Genomic DNA, 16,777 nt, shown 5'->3' with positions numbered 1-16,777 from the left:
ACTTCACTGTCACTTTTCATTTTCATGCACTGGAGAAGGAAATGGCAACCCACTCTAGTGTTCTTGCCTGGAGAATCCCAGGGATGGGGGAGCTTGGTGGGCTGCCATCTATGGGGACACACAGAGTTGGACACGACTGAAGTGACTTAGCAGCAGCAGCACCTAGGATATCTTACAGAATCAAATGAATTGTTAACCCTAGAGCAGTTCCAGGGCCCTCGGGAGAAAACATTCACTGAGTTTCTCCCTAAAGAGCTATGATCAGCAGGGACTTGGTGCCAGCATCACTCCAATACTGTCTGCCTCTGTCCCAAGGTCAAATTTCCAAGAGAGAGTTCCTCACCTACCCCAGGGGAGTTGCGTTTCTACTCCCCATCAACCACGGCCTGGGTAACAAGGTCACAGAGTACAGATATGGCCATGCAACACCACCGCCGAGTTTTCAAGTCCAGGAAAAGTGTGTCCACCATAATCCTGAAGCCACTGTGAGCCTGACAGCATCATCTCAGCAGAGAGAAACCACTGAGACATGTCACCCAGAGAATTTGAAAAATGCAGCCTCCTGCCCATTAGAGAGCTGAGACACAGATTTGACAGACACCATGTGACAAACTAGAAGCTCGTCTCAGGTCCCTAGTGACCACCAGGCTGTGATTGTCGGGCTCTATACGGTTAAGGATCATTCAGTGTGTCTCAAACTCCATATGTTCTAGCATTTCTTCCTGTCAAGCCAAGTACGTGGAATCTGAGATTCCACAGCACAAAACAAGGCAACATACAAAGGAAACAGAAACAAATTCAATCAAGGCAGTAAGGGATTTTTTTGCAAAACATGTGGGAGTTTTGCTCTCACAAATCACCATTCCTCAAGCCATGCCAAGCCATGCCAATATGTTGAGGTGAGTTTTGAGGTGAGTTTTGAGGAGATATATTTTTACTAATACTAGCTTACACAGCAACGTTTAAGAATTAGTTTCTTAAATAAAATATATGAATACATATATTCCCCCTAATAACATCAGGGTCACATACACAAATATTTTCTCTAGTGGGAGAAAAAAAGGTGGTGTTAGAGCCCCCATGTAACCCTGGGTGAGCCCAGGGGGGTGTGTCACATATGTGACTGTCATCGGATATTACTGGTAAAGAAAAACTTTTAAACAGCTGCCCAAAGTGATGTCATTGCTAATCTGCCAAGAACAGGGAAGTTTAAAAGTATCCTGGGATCCAAGTTCTGCCTAGTATTGAGAAAAATTATCCAAAACTGGGAACTTAAGCAAGAGAATGATGGCATATCCTTTCAATGTCATTTTAACCAGGCCTACCCCCAAATTATTTCATTGTACAGAAGAATGCACTTGGGTTTGACTTTGCTATTTGCTATCTGATAGGGGCTCCAAGACTGTGATGTTAGATATTAATTTGCATCTTTTAGTTCAGTAGAAAAGCTGATCCACAGGTAACAGTGGGGGCTTCCCAGGTGGGTAAAGTACCCATCTGACAAGGCAGGAGGTGCAGAAGACACAGGTTCAATCCCTGGGTCAGGGAGGTCCCCTGGAGGAGAGCATGGCAACCCATTTCAGTGTTCTTGCCTGTAGAATCCCCATGGACAGGGGATCCTGGCAGGCTACAGTCCATGGGGTCGCACAGAGTCAGATATGACCGAAGTGACTTTGCACGCATGCACAGGTAACAGATTTATGGTCCCATAAAACATTCACCAGTTTTGTCTCTATTAGCAAATTCATTTCAGCATCCCTTTGACTGAGGATATGTACCTAATGTGTCCTTTGAATCAGCCTCACCATCTTGCTGGTTCCCTCATTAATTCATGAAATGAATAAAATCTTTGACATGTGTACATTCTATATCTGCATGAGAGTCATGTTTTTAACATTTTGAAGATTGTGCTTCAACACAAGTCATGAGTCTACAATTTCTCCAGTTTCTTCAAATGCAGGGTGGTGGGAAAGCTGGGTTCCAACATCCTTTCCAGTGTCAATCCTGTATGAATTCTTCAATAAAATTCTGGTGTCAAATATTCAATGAGGAAGGTTATTTGTTAGAGAACCTCCTAACCTTTCCAAAGGGGAAGTTTTGGAAAGGTTTGGGGATGTTTAGATTTTAAAAAATAAATTTCACCTTAACAAAGAATCTTAAAATTATCACCAGAGTGATATATAACCTATGGGGTACTCATGATGACTTGGATGGTAAAGAATCTGCCTGCAGTGCAGGAGACCCGGATTTAATCCCTGGGCTGGGAAGATCCCCTGGAGAAGGAAATGGCAACCTGCTCCAGTATTCTTGCCTGGAGAATCCCATGGACAGAGAAGCCTGGAGGGCTAAAATCTATGGGGTCAACAAAGAGTTGGACTCAGCAGTTAAAAGTCAGAGTCTGGCAAAAGCACCTGCTTTGTCTGGAGATGGTTGGTAATCCTCACAGTGCCTGCCATGTGGAATAGAGCCAGATCACCAGATGAATACGAGAGCCAGAAAATGATTCTGGACTCCTCTTATTCTTGCTGATGAGCACCTACAGCATCCGATGGTGAAGAGCAATCTGACCACGTCACCTGGCTTCTTGCTACCCAAAATGTGGTCCAAGAACCAGCAGCAAAGACATCTCTTGGGAGGGCGTTAGGAGTGCAGGACATCGAACCCAGACCTAGCGAAACTGAATCTACATTTTAACAAGATCCCCTGGTGACCAACATGCAAAGAAAGTGTGAGAGGCAGTGATTTGGCTGGAGGCTCCCAAGGTGGTTCCCAACCCTGGCTGCACTCGAGAAGTTTTTACGGAGTTGGGGTATTTTTAGTATTCTTTGTAGCAGGATTGGAAAGAAGATGACAGATGGAAAACAGAAGCCACTCTTCTCCAGTCACTACTGTGTAAGAAAAAGCCCAACAAGGGCTTTTCCCAATAGCAGACTTTTTCAGTTTGAGTTCTAGGAGAGGAGACAGGCAGAGTGGAAGCTAAAGGGCTACAGGGAGGAAGAGAGGAAGTTGAAGAATGATAAGCCTATGGATTCTGCTCTTATTTCCCCTCAGGATGAAGGAATCTGTGGCTGGCCAGGATGTCTGTCTCTTGTCCAAGCTAATTTTATTCTGTGAGTTTATCAAGAGTTTAAGAGCAATAATCAGAGGCCATAAAGCCCCAAAGGTCTCAGAAAGCACAAGGCAGGGCAATGACGGGCTGTGCTTTGACCATTCTTAACAAAATCCCTTTTCTCATTCTGCATCCCAGGCAAGGAAGGTGGCTTTATTTTAAAATCTATAGCAAGAAACCCCCATACTAATCAAGTTACACTTCTCACTATCACAACCTACAGTTGCCATTTTCAGAAACACTACGCTGTGAGCACAAGATGATTGGGTTAAGTGGCCTGCAAATGTGGCCCCAAATACTTGTCACAGATGTATTCTAGCAACTGTATCCAACAATCTGGTTAGCAGTTTCCTGTGCTTTGATTTCTTCTATTACAAAGTGCTGCTTGTGGGGCTGCTGGTTCCAAGGGAATCAAAGAGAGCTGTCAGGTACTGCAGAAAGTCTCTTTGGAAAACTTTAAATTAAAAAGGATAGTGTATGTAAATTCAACTGATGCATTTATTGGATGTATATTAAGTTAGAATAATGCTAGTGGCTGTGATAATAAACCCAAAATGTACAGTGGTTTAAAATGATAGAAGCTTATTTGTCCCTCACATGAAGTCCAAAGTGGCTGTTCTAACTAGAGACTCGGGGCCTAGGACTCAGGCTCACTCCACCTTCAGGCACTGCCACCTTAAACACATGCCTTTCAAGACTGCCACGTTTGTCTGTGTCAAGACGGTGGTGTGATGGATCCTATGTGGAAGGCTTTTATAGGTCAGACCTGAAAAAGGCACATATTACTCCTGACCACATTTCATTAGCTAGGATTCAGAGGCTTGGCCACATCAAACCACGAGGGAGGCTGGAAAATGTAGACTAGCTGTATGCCCAAAAGAAGAAATGGGTTCAGTAACCATTTTTACCACAGTGGATCAAAAACTGGAATAGAATGGATGTGGTACACATATACAATGGAATGTTACTCAGCCATTATAAAGAATGAAATAATGCCATTTGCAGCAACATGGATGGACCTAGAGAGTGTCATACTGAGTGAAGTAAGTTAGAGAAGGAGAAATATGTGACATCTCTTAAATGTGGAATCTAAAAGGAAATGATACAAATGAACTTACTTACAAAACAGAAAGAGATTCACAGACTTAGAAAACAAACTTATGGTTGCCAGGGAGAAGGAATGGTTAGGGAGTTTTGGAAATGTACACACCATTATACTCAAAATGGATAACCAACAAGGACTTATTATATAGCACATGGAACTCTGCTCAGTGTTACGTGCCAGCCTGAATAGGAGGGGAGTTTGGGAGAAAATGGATACACGTATATGTATGGCTGAGTCCCTTTGATGTTCACCTGAAACTACCGCCACATTGTCAATCAGCTATACTCCGATATAAAATAAATAAAAAGTTTAAAGTTTGAAAATAAAATGGGATAGAACACAATGGAATCGATCAACCGCATTTGACCTAGCAGACAGGAAGTGTTAGCGTAACTTTGGCAAAGCCTTATTTCAGTCACATATTTGTATACCTGCACGTATATACTAGGTTGAAGTATAAAATGTATTTCTTAGGCAGGATCATGATCAAAAGCTAAAGCGATTTCACCAGAGAAAGAGATCCCCATAGACAACATTAGAAGAGACAGCAAAAGGAGAAAAGGAGGGCTCAGGCCCTGAAGGGGATTTTTAAATCTTGAGAAACTGGGCAAGTGTGAGTATGCTTAAATATTCATAAAAGACAGCAACATCTAAACACCAGACACAGCTGTGTGGACTGGGCTGAGCCTGAGAAACATTGGCACAAGAGTCAGGTGAACTTAGGTGCCCATTTTACATCCCCCTGCCCCGAATAGCAGCCTGCCCCCAGTCTCCAGGTACCTCACCTATGCCCAGGCGCGCCAAGGACGAGGGAATAATTTAGTTGTTCCCAGTAGAATAGGCCTGGAAAAAGCATCATGAATAGAAAGAACTAAGCTGTTAAAGTTGGATAAAGGGCTGCTTTCTTCATTTTAGAGACTCTGCGCTCACTACAACTTTAAATCACATATTGAAACAGAGCAGGACCCTATGGTCTTTGCCACACCTTCCCCACTATGTCCTCTGCCTGCCTTTCGCCTGTAGAAGATTTTAGCCAAAGAATAAGTTTAATCAGAGAAATGCTGCTGCTGCTAAGTCGCTTCAGTCTTGTCCAACTCTGTGAGATCCCATAGACGGCAGCCCACCAGGCTGCCCCGTCCCTGGGATTCTTCAGGCAAGAACACTGGAGTGGGTTGCCATTTCCTTCTCCAATGCATGAAAGTGACGAGTGAAAGTGAAGTTGCTGAGTCGTGTCCGACCCTTCGCGACCCCATGGACTGCAGCCTACCAGGCTCCTCCGTCCATGGGATTTTCCAGGCAAGAGTGCTGGAGTGGGGTGCCATTGCTGTCTCCAAATCAGAGAAATGAGAACATACAAAACAAAGTAAATCAGTCAAAGGAGACCAAATAATAATAATATAGTCATTAGTGAAGTGAAGTCGCTCAATCGTCTCCGACTCTTTGCGACCCCATGGACTGTAGCCTATCAGGCTCCTCTGTCCATGGGATTTTCCAGGCAAGAGTGCTGGAGTGGGTTGCCATTTCCTTCTCCAGGGGATCTTCCCGACCCAGGAATCAAACCCGGGTCTCCCGCATTGCGGGCAGATGCTTTACCGTCTGAGCCACCAGGGAAGCCCCGATGTAGTCATTAAGCATAATCACCTTTAGTTCCTTTAGTTCCTTCTCAAGGGCTATAGAATATTCTGAGCCACATCCTGTAAGCTGTCTTATAGATACTAAAACCCCAGATGGGAAAGTTAACTACATGATGACCAGACTCTAACCAGGACATGAGCTGCCACATCTCAGAGAACTGACCTCAAAGAAATAGGAACAAACAGACCCTTTTGGAACTGAAAACTAACTGCACCACCAAGATGCCACTGGTCAGATCACTGATGATCGATTTGAAGATGACTGTCAGAGCTGACTGTGCTGTCTGTGCATGTAGTCCCCTCCCCCACTTCCGTCTATAAAAGCTCTCGCCCCACTGGCTGCCAATGGGCAGGGGGCTTTAGGAGGCATAGTCCGCCTTTGGACAGACTTCTGCCATGCATTCCACCCCTCTCCCCAGCTGCCAGCATCTGAAATAAAGCAAACTTTCCTTTCCACCAACCTGGTCTGTTTATTGGCTTTTGAACAGTGAGTGGCCAGGCCCCACCACACTCTTTTGGTAACAATATCACATGAAGAGACACTCTCGCCATGCTCCATGGTGATCACACATGCTGGCCTCTATGGTGAGACACAGGAGAGGTGGAATGCTAGAAAGATCCAAAAGTACAGAGAATTCTTAGCATAAATGGAATGAATGGAGCCAAGTTCATCTATTTTGAAAAAACTTGATGTAGGAAATTATTTCAATGGGTTTTTCTTGGGAGAAACAGGGCATGCAGTTGACCCTTGAACAACACAGGTTTGAACTACCTAGGTCCCCTGGTCAGTGAATTTTTTTTCAAGAAATATACAGTACTACAGTATTACACAATCTGGGGTAGGTTGAATCTCTGGATGTGGACTTGCAGCTGTGAATACGGAGGGTTGACTATAAACTTTCAGATGAATTTTTGACCAAGGTGGGGAAGAGGGTATTAGCAGCCCTAAGCCCTTCGTTGTTTAAGGGTCAGCTGTAGCTTGGCAAAATACAGCAGAAATGACATTTTGAGTGTAGGGACCCTGTGGTGAGCCATAGAGCATGGTTTAGAGTTGAAGTCAGCATACCTACATTTGAGATCCAAAGAAATAGGTTAGTTTTCCCATGATACATATAAGGAAACTCAGAGTCATAGAGGTTATATCCAAGGTCTTTCAGCTCATAGGTGGAACTGGCACTCACAAAAGTAGGATCAGTAATGGGAAAGGACAAGAATCTACCATGCAGGGGATTCCCTGGTGGCCCAGTGGCTAAGAATCCACCTGCCAATGCAGGGGACATGGGTTCAATCCCTGGTCTGGGAAGATCTCATATGCTGCAAAGAAATTAAACCCTCACACCACAGCTACTGAGCCCGCTCCCTAGAGCCTGTGCTCTGCAACAAGAGAAGCCACCACAATAGGAAGCCCAAGCATGGCCACTAGAGAGTAGCCTCCACTCTCTGCAACTAGAGAAAAGCTCACATGCAACCATGAAGACCCAGCGCAGACAAAATAAAGTAATAGTTAAAAAAATAAAGTATACAATACAATGATTTTTTAAAAAAGGAAAGGAAAGGATCTACCCAGCAGGATTGTCTAGCTGGGGGCAGAACATGCTGTTCAGTTCAGTTCAGTTCAGTCGCTCACTCGTGTATGACTCTTTGCGACCCCATGAACCACAGCACGCCAGGCCTCCCTGTTCCCCACCAACTTCTGAAGTCCACCCACACCCATGTCCATTATGTCAGTGATGCCATCCAGCCATCTCATTATCTGTTGTCCCCTTCTCCTCCTGCCTTCAATCTTTCCCAGCATCAGTGGCTTTTCAAATGAGTCAGTTCCTCACATCAGGTGGCCAAAGTATTGGAGTTTCAGCTTCAACATCAGTCCTTCCAATGAACACCCAGGACTGATCTCCTTTAGGATGGACTGGTTGATCTCCTTGCAGTCCAAGGGACTCTCAAGAGTCTTCTACAACATCACAGCTCAAAAGCATCAATTCTTCGGTGCTCAGCTTTCTTTATAGTCCAACTCTCACATTCATAAGTGACTACTGGAAAAACCATACCCTTGACTAGAGGGACCTTTGTTGGCAAAGTAATGTCTCTGTTTTTCAATATGCTATCTAGGTTGGTAATAACTATCCTTCCAAGGAGTAAGTGAAGTTGCTCAGTCATGTCCAACTCTTTGTGATCCCATGGACTGTAGTCTACCAGGCTTCTCTATCCATGGGATTTTCCAGGCAAGAGTACTGGAGTGGGTTGCCATTTCCTTCTCCAGGGGACCTTCCTGACCCATGGATCGAACCCAGGTCCCCTGCATTGCAGGCAGATGCTTTACCCTCTGAGCCACCAGGGAAGCCCAAGGTTGGTCATAACTTTCCTTCCAAGGAGTAAGCATCTTTTAATTTCATGGCTGCAGTCACCATCTGCAGTGATTTTGGAGCCCAAATCAATAATGTCAGCCACTGTTTCCACTGTTTCCCCATCTATTTGCCATGAAGTGATGGGACCAGAAGCCATGATCTTCATTTTCTGAATGTTGAGCTTTAAGCCAACTTTTTCACTCTCCTCTTTCACTTTCATCAAGAGGCTCTGTACTTCTTCTTCACTTTCTGCCACAAGGGTGGTGTCATCTGCATATCTGAGGTTATTGATATTTCTCCTGGCAATCTTGATTCCAGCTTGTGCTTCCTCCAGCCCAGCGTTTCTCATGATGTACTCTGCATATAAGTTAAATAAGCAGGGTGACAATATACTACCTTGACGTACTCCTTTTCCTATTTGGAACCAGGCTGTTGTTCCATGTCCACTTCTGTGGCTTCCTGACCTGCATTCTCAAGAGGCAGGTCAGGTGGTCTGGGATTCCCATCTCTTTCAGAATTTTCCACAGTTTATTGTGATCCACACAGTCAAAGGCTTTGGCATAGTCAATAAAGCAGAAATAGATGCTTTTCTGGAACTCTCTTGCTTTTTCCATGATCCAGTGGATGCTGGCAATTTGATCTCTGGTTCCTCTGCCTTTTCTAAAACCAGCTTGAACATCTGGAAGTTCACGGTTCACTTATTGCTGAAGCCTGGCTTGGAGAATTTTGAGCATTACTTTACTAGCGTGTGAGTTGCATGCAATTGTGCAGTAGTTTGAGCATTCTTTGGCATTGCCTTTCTTTGGGATTAGAATGAAAACTGACCTTTTCCAGTCCTGTAGTCACTACTGAGTTTTCCAAATTTGCTGACAAATTGAGTGCAGCACTTTCACAGCATCATCTTTCAGGATTTGAAATAGCTCCACTGGAATTCCATCACCTCCACTAGCTTTGTTCGTAGTGATGCTTCCTAAGGCCCACCTGACTTCACACTCCAGGATGTCCGGCTCTATGTGAATGTGAGTGATCACACTTTCGTGATTATCTAGGTCATGAAGATCTTTTTTGTACAGTTCTTCTGTGTATTCTTGCCACCTCTTCTTAATATCTTCTGCTTCTGTTAGGTCCATACCATTTCTGTCCTTTATCAAGCCCATCTTTGCATGAAATGTTCCCTGGGTAGCTCTAATTTTCTTGAAGAGATCTCTAGTCTTTCCCATTCTATTGTTTTTCTCTATTTCTTTGCACTGATCACTGAGGAAGGCTTTCTTATCTCTCCTTGCTATTCTTTGGAACTCTGCATTCAAATGGGTATATCTTTCCTTTTCCCCTTTGCTTTTCATTCCTCCTCTTTCACAGCTATTTGTAAGGCCTCCTTAGACAGCCATTTTGCCTTTTTCCACTTCTTTTTCTTGGGAATGATCTTGCTGCTGGTCTCCTGTACAATGTCATGAACCTCCATCCATAGTTCATCAGGCATTCTATCATATCTAGTCCCTTAAATCTATTTCTCACTTCCACTGTATAATCATAAGGAATTTGATTTAGGTCATACCCGAATGGTCTAGTGGTTTTCCCACTTTCTTCAATTTAAATCTGAATTTGGCAATAAGGAGTTCATGATCTGAGCCACAGTCAGCTCCTGGTCTTGTTTTTGCTAACTCTATAGAGCTTCTCCATCTTTGGCTAAAAAGGATATAATCAATCTGATTTCAGTGTTGACCATCTGGTGATGTCCATGTGTAGAGTCTTCTCTTGTGTTGTTGGAAGAGGGTGTTTCCTATGACCAGTGTGTTCTCTTGGCAGAACTCTGTTAGCCTTTGCCCTGCTTCATTCTGTACTCCAAGGCCAAATTTTCCTGTCACCCATGCTGGGACAGCAGGAAATTCAGATGGTGGCTTAGGGCACCCTGAGAGATACAATTAACTGTGCCTCTTGAGCATCTGGACTGAGACAACCATCCTTACTAGGTTGCCTTGGGCCCTTGTTTCACCAAGAGCAAAGGATGAGGCAATAGCAAGATGAAAAGTTGGTGGACATTCTGTGAAATGCCATCAGTTAGATACATCCTATCTCTCTCCTGCTATACTGTATTTCCTTGGGGGGGTGTGTTTGTGTGTGTGTGTGTATTCCAAAAAAATTTTTAAAGAATTTAAATCACCTGTAAAATGGGGAGCCAACTCAATTTTTCCAGCCCCTCCCTTTCCCATTCCCCCTCCCACGACCCACCAGAACAGGGCTGGAGATAGTCACTTCTTAGAAACATTAAAAATACACATTACATCATTCCTCCTCCACTGCCTTCTACCCCCCACAACAAGCCAAGTAATTTGAGCCAATCTGCACGGCCCACCATAGCCTCCCTTTGAGTCTGTTTTCCCTATTTATCATACCTGGGAGACTGACAGACATATGCTTTATGATACATTATATATCAAGCTTGGCTAGAGGCTCCATTTCTATTGAAGATAACTAAAGCACTAAGTTAGAGCTGCCTGGACTTCCCCCACCATTTGTCCTCTGAAGCTCTTCTCTGAGTTGTATTTCTGTCTTTCAGTATGACACTTGCTCACAAAATGGACAGAACTTGGCTGTTAAAAACTAAAGACTCTCTGCTTCTGCAATACTTTTTTAGAACAGAGCACTGGAGCCCTCTCCTTAAGTTCCTCCAGTTCTCTTGGTTCTGACAATTGCCTGAAATAGACAAGTACTTTCCGAAGCTGCAAAATCAAATCTCTCTTTAAAATACCAGCTAAAACAGAGAAAGAGAAAACAAAAACAGGTCTACTTTTTTTTCAAATGGGGTTAAGCAAGTTATTCTCCTTTCAGGCAGCAGTTGGTATGTGGTTTCTGCATAGTAATTGGTTAAACGCTCGCCCTCATTCATAAGACTCATACTTGAGAAGAGTACTGCTTCTCAACATTGTTTTTAAATATAGAAAGATGCCTTTAGACCAATTCAGACACTATGCTCTTGCACAAGTAATTAGTAAAATAAGCAAAAAGCAGTGCAAGTCATTGATTACCTGAAAATACACATCAAAGAACTTCATTTGCATATAGCAGCTCTGGTATTCCAAGAAGCTTTGTGGGGGAGGGGGTTCCCTCTGGCACATACACAGACACTCAGTGACCCCACAACACTACAGAAACCATCACTCCCTCTGACCATGAAGGATGTCCATCTATATTCATGAGTATATTGATAGCCAGGCCAAGACAGACCACTGACTCAATGGACAAAGAGACACACAACAATTTATCGATGTATAAATATGTGAAGAGCAAGAAAAACATATTCCTTAGCAATATGTTTTTCATCTGGAAGCTTTCTCCAGAGGTGGTTTTCCATCCTCTCATCTCCCACAATTAATGTCTTATGGAGGAAAACATCCCCCCCCCTTCTCAATTTTCCATCCTGAAGACTGTTCTAAAAATGGGTGTGGAGACCCCACCCACACCAGCTTTCCTATTCACTTCCATGTAGAATGGCAGACTTCTAGGGCGCCAATTCCTCATCCTCTGTCTGATTACAGGATGCTCAGTCTCTTTGTGAGTCTCCTTTGAAAGTTGAATGAGATATTAAAAAGATGGATCTATCAGTGGAACTTGTTCCACCCTTGCTGCACCCAAGATGTGCAGACACTACTCCAAATATGAATCTGTTCTGGGAAGCCTTCCTGTTTGGGTGTTGTCTGTGGTGAACACAACCTCAGAAGGTCATTACTGGAGAAGGGCTTCCAGAATTGCTGGTGAGAAGCTTGGTAAATCCTCTTCACCAAAAGCAACAATAAAACTGGACAAAATTGTCAAAAAAAACAACCATTCCTGGAATCTCAAAATTGACCAAAGGCAAAAAACAGATAAGCACTTATTTAAAAAAAAAAAAAACTGTTAAATCTCAGTGAGAACAAGGAGAATTTACTGTGTTTTTGTCTGAAGCTGCTCCTTGCTTCCCAGCTCTAAGACACAGGTCACACACACCAGCAGTTCCATTGCTAGAGGGGCTGGCATGATTTGGAGTAAGCAGAGGAAAACTCATGCCCAGGGGCACTGTTGAAAACAATAGCAATATTGGCAGCAAATAATCAAAGAAGACCAAAAAAGCTAGTCTGAGTTTGCCATACTAGATGGGTATACCAGCAGAAAGCTAAAAAAGAATTGTCAGTGAGATCTGGGGATCAAGACAACCACCGTCAGCCTTGATAAGCTCCCAAACATCCCTGGAGGTCTGAAAGACTATGTGTTCACACTCAGAAAGACTGGAGAAGCCCTTAGTGAACTATTTGTCCTTGGATAAATGTAAAACTTTGCAAGCACAGAAAGCAATAGCTGTTAAGGACTTCTGAATGTCATTTCCCAAACACATAGATTCATGGGCAAGGATAAAAGTCCTACTGTTTCAAGGTGATTAAATATATCATCTGACCAATCTTTGGCTAATCACTAAGTTATGTCAACCAAGGAGCAACCACAGAAAACCAGGCTTAAAAATGAAATCAACAATTATTTTTTTAAAACATTGGAGTGGGGAGTATTTATCTAAAGAAAACAAAAATACAAATTTGAAAATAAATATGCACTTCCATGTTCACAATTATTTTTTTAAAAAATTGGAGTGGGGAATATTTATCTAAAGAAAACAAAAATACAAATTTAAAAATATGTATGCACCTCCATGTACCATTATTTACAATAGCCAAGATATGGAAACAACCTAAGTGTCCATCGATGAATGAACAGATAAAGAAGATGTGATATATATCTATATATATGTGTGTGTGTATATATATATATACACACACACACATACATGGCAACCCACTGCAGTACTCTTGCCTGGAAAATCCCATGGACAGAGGAACCTGGTAGGTTACAGTCCATGGGGTTGCAAAGAGTCAGACATGACTAAGTGACTTCACTTTCTTTCTTATACATACATACATATACATATATGCAAAGACTATTAGTAATAGTAAATACAAATACTATTCAGCGATAAGAAAGAATGAGATCGTGCCATTTGCAATAACATGGATGGAGCTTGAGGGCATTATGCAAAGTAAAATAGTCATATAGAGGAAGACAAATAACCATATGATCTCACTTATACAGAGAATTTAAAAAAAAAAATGAGCTCATAGATTCAAAGAAAAATTGGCAATTGCCAGAGATGGGGAGTTGATGGGTGGGTGAAATGGGTAGAAGGGGGTCAAATGGTTCTAATGTCCAGTTATAAATAAATAAGTTATAGGGATGTAATGTACAGCATTGTGACTATGGTTAATAATACTGTACAGAATATTTGAAAGTTTCTAAGGCAGTAAAGGTCCTTATCACAAGAAAAAACATTGTAACTATGTATGTATGTTGATGATAATTAACCAGACTTATTATAATGATCACTTCAAACTATATAATATCAAATCATCATTTTGTACACTTGACACTAATTTTACATGTTAGTTATACCTCAATTTTTAAAAAGAATTTTTTTTGTTTTTTTTAAATTAATTTATTTTAATTGGAGGCTAATTACTTTACAATATTGTAGTGGTTTTTGCCATACATTGACATAAATCAGCCATAGATGTGCATGTGTTCCCCATCCTGAACCCCCCTCCCACCTGCCTCCCCATCCCATCCCTCAGGGTCATCCCAGTGCACCAGCCCTGAGCACCCTGTCTCATGCATCAAACCTGGACTGGCTATCTGTTTCACATATGATAATATACATGTTTCAATGCTGTTCTCTCAAATCATCCCACCCTAGCCTTCTCCCACAGAGTCCAAAAGACTGTTCTTTATATCTGTGTCTCTTTTGCTGTCTCACATATAAGGTCATTGTTACCATCTTTCTAAATTCCGTATATATGCGTTAATATACTGTATTGGTATTTTTCTTTCTGACTTACTTCACTCTGTATAATAGGCTCCAGTTTCATCCACCTCATTAGAACTGATTTAAATACATTCTTTTTAATAGCTGAGTAATATTCCATTGTGTATATGTACCACAGCTTCCTTATCCATTTGTCTGCTGATGGACATCTAGGTTGCTTCCATGTCCTGGCTATTGTAAACAGTGCTGTGATGAACATTGGGATACACATGTCTCTTTCAATTCTGGTTTCCTTGGTGTGCTGGGTCATATGGCAGTTCTGTTTCCAAAGAAGACATACAGATGGCTAACAAACACATGAAAAGACTCTCAAAATCACTCATTATCAGGGAAATGCAAATCAAAACCACAATGAGGTACTATCTCACACCAGCCAGAATGGGTGCTATCCAAAAGTCTACAAACAATAAATGCTGGAGAGGGTGTGGAGAAAAGGGAACCCTCTTACACTGTTGGTGGGAATGCAAACTAGTATAGCCACTATGGAGAACAGTGTGGAGATTCCTTAAAAAGCTGGAAAAAGAATTATTTTCTTAAAATATTGAGTAAACACATCAGTGATTGCACACTACTAGGGAAATAGACTTAGTTCAGGTACATTGCTAAATAAATAAACAAAAAACGAAAACAGCAAAAACAAACCAGGGGAGAGGATAATCAGAATCCAGAGATGCTGCCATACATTATTGAAAATGTCCAGTTTTCAACAAAAAGGCAAGCACAAAACAAAAACAGGACAGTGTGACCCATACACAAGAAAAGACAGGCAATATAAACTATCTCTGAAAGATCTTAGGTGATTTAAAATGATGTTTAAATAATTAAAAGGAAAAATAACAATAATGACTCATCAAATACAGAATATCAATAAAGAGACTAAAGTTATTTTTAAAGGACTATTTTCAAGTTCTAGAGTTTAAAACTACAATAACTGAAATAAGAAATTCACTCATTTCAGGGATTCAAATATTTAAACTGGCAGAAGAAAGAATCAGCAAACTTGAAGGTAAATCAATGGAAATTGTCCAATCCAAAGAACAGAAAGAAAACATACTGAAGAAATGTTAGCAAAATTTGAGAGATCTGAGACACATCATAAAGTTTACCGACATATGTGTTCCTGGAGTTCAAGAAGAGAAACAAAAAGGGACAGAAAGAAACATCTGAAGACATGATGGCTAAAAATGCTTGTTGTTGTTGTTCACTCACTAACTCATGTCCACCTTTTTGCAACCCCATGGACTGCAGCAGGCCACACTTCCCTGTCCTTCACCATCTCCCGGAGCTTGCTCAAATACATGTCCATTGAATCAGTGATGCCATCCAACCATCTCATCCTGTCACCCCTTTCTCCTCCTGCCCTCAATCTTTCCCAGCATCAGGGTCTTTTGCAATGAATTGGCTCTTCACATCAGGTGCACAAAGTATTGGCACTTCAGCTTCAGCATCAGTCTTTCCAATGAATATTTAGGTTGATTTCCTTTAGGATTGACTGGTTTGATCTCCTTGCTGTCCAAAGAGTCTTCTACAGCACCACAATTCAAAAGTATCAATCCATCAGCATTCAGCCTTCTTTATGGTCCAACTCTCATATCAGTACATGATTAATGGGAAAACCATAGCTTTGACTATACAGATCTCTGTCAGCAAGTGATGTCTCTGCTTTTTAACATGCTGTCTATGTTTGTCATAGCTTTTCTTCCAAGAAGTAAGCATCTTTTAATTTCGTGGCTGTGATTTCGGAGCCCAAAAAAAAAAAAAAAAAAAAAACACAAAATCTGCCACTGTTTCTACTTTTTCCCCTTCTATTTGCCATGAAGTGATGGGACTGCATGCCATGTTCTTCATTTTTTGAATGCTGAGTTTTAAGCCAGCTTTTTCACTCTCCTCTTTCACCCTCATCAAGAGGCTCTTAAGTTCCTCTTGGTTTTCTGCCATTAGAGTGGTATTATCTGCACATCTGAGCTTATTCATATTTCTCCCAGCAATCTTGATTCCAGCTTGTTATTCATCCAGCCTGGCATTTCACATGATGTACTTTGCATAGAAGTTAAATAAGCAGGGTGACAATATACAGCCTTGACATCCTTCTTTCCCTATTTTGAACCAGTCCATTGTTCCATGTCCAGTTCTAACTGTTGCTTCTTGACCTGTGTACAGGTTTCGCTGGAGGCATGTAAGGTGGTTTGGTATTTCCATCTCTTTAAGAATTTTCCACAGTTTGCTGTGATCCACACAGTCAGAGGCTTTCACATAGTCAATGAAGCACAAGTAATTTTTTTTTTAATTCCCTTGCTTTTTCGACGATCCAACAGATGTTGGCAATTTGATTTCTGGTTCCTCTGCCTTTTCTAAATCCAGCTTGTACATTTGGAAGTTCTTGGCTGACATATTGTTGAAGCCTAGCTTGAAGGATTTTGAGCATCACCCTGCTAGTGTGTGAAAAGAGTGCAATTGTACAGTAGTCTGAACATTCTTTGGCATTGTCTTTCTTTTGGATTGGAATGAAAACTGACTTTTTCCAGTCCTGTGGCCATTGCTGAATTTTCCAAATTTGCTGGCATACTGAGTGCAGCACTTTCACAGCAGCATCTTTTAGGATATGAAATAGCTCAGCCGGAATTCCATCAACTCCACTAGCTTTGTTCATAGTTATGCTTCCCAAGGCCCACTTGACTTCAC

Source organism: Ovis aries, chromosome X (genome assembly GCF_016772045.2).
Source record: "Ovis aries strain OAR_USU_Benz2616 breed Rambouillet chromosome X, ARS-UI_Ramb_v3.0, whole genome shotgun sequence".
In the NCBI taxonomy this organism is placed as follows: Eukaryota; Metazoa; Chordata; class Mammalia; order Artiodactyla; family Bovidae; genus Ovis; species Ovis aries.
This window is presented reverse-complemented; position numbering follows the sequence as displayed.